The 887-nt window shown below is 38.2% G+C and overlaps 1 long non-coding RNA gene across 1 annotated transcript; it reads right to left on the bottom strand.

Annotated features, from left to right (window-relative positions):
• Window positions 1-209: 209 nt before the first annotated feature.
• LOC149753696 (uncharacterized) lies at window positions 210-655 on the bottom strand. Its single transcript, XR_016400418.1, has 2 exons — window positions 609-655; window positions 210-510 (listed from the first exon to the last, which is right to left on the bottom strand). It is a non-coding gene; the product is annotated as an uncharacterized LOC149753696 (long non-coding RNA).
• Between the last annotated feature and the right edge of the window lie 232 nt (window positions 656-887).

The raw sequence follows: 887 nt of genomic DNA, 5'->3' as shown, positions 1-887 counted from the left end.
ACCTTTTCCAGTAAAGGATGATTTGGTCATTTTACCAGGAAGACAAGACTCACAAGTTAGAAATGATTCAAGATCATTAATATTCAGAATACCCAACTTGACCAACTTGTTGATCCTGTTCTTGTTAATATGTCCTAGCCGGCAATGCCATAGGTAGGTATCAGAGACATTATCTATCCTGGGTCGCTTACTTGATGTGTACATTACACTAACAGGATGTGATATTGTGTAAATGCCATTTATTAATTGTCCATCAACCATAATAACACCATTCACAATGATATTACAAGAACGATTCTTTATTGATATTTCATAACCGTTTTGGGCTAAAAGCCCTACAGAAATGATGTTCATTAAGAACGACGGACAAAAGTGATAGTTACTTAAGGCGATTACATGAGAATTGAAAACTAACTTAAGATCTTCCAATGCTAGAACTGGAACAGTCCTTCCATCTCCAACATTCAGGAACCTCTCATTATCCTCAAATCTCTTATTGACATGCAGTCCCTGTAATGAATTGCAAATATTATAAGGACTTCCGGTATCCAATACCCAGGTCAATTTATCACATATGAAGAAATTACAAGGAGTTATCATATAAGTACCTTGCCCAGCAACTGTTTGCTCATTTCTCCTGGGCCTTTTTAGATCAAGGGTGGCTACATACAGAGGACAGTTCCTTTTCCAGTGTCCCGATTTTTGACAGTGGTAGCACACCGCCTTTCTAGGGTCAGCCCGCTTTCTTATCATCTGATAAGATGTCCCGACACTTAGCACCTTTCTCTTTCTTTTATTTTTATTTTTAATTTTATTTTTGTTTTTCCCTTTCCCAAAGGGACGACATCCTGCCCCACCACCAACCACATTAACCGACCCTTTTCTGA

The sequence above is a fragment of the Phoenix dactylifera genome, chromosome 4, assembly GCF_051530095.1.
Source record: "Phoenix dactylifera cultivar Ajwa chromosome 4, Ajwa_hap1_PhDact_Kaust_v1.1, whole genome shotgun sequence".
In the NCBI taxonomy this organism is placed as follows: Eukaryota; Viridiplantae; Streptophyta; class Magnoliopsida; order Arecales; family Arecaceae; genus Phoenix; species Phoenix dactylifera.
The sequence above is the reverse complement of the archived record's forward strand: the minus strand, read 5'-3'. Positions and strand labels throughout refer to the sequence as shown.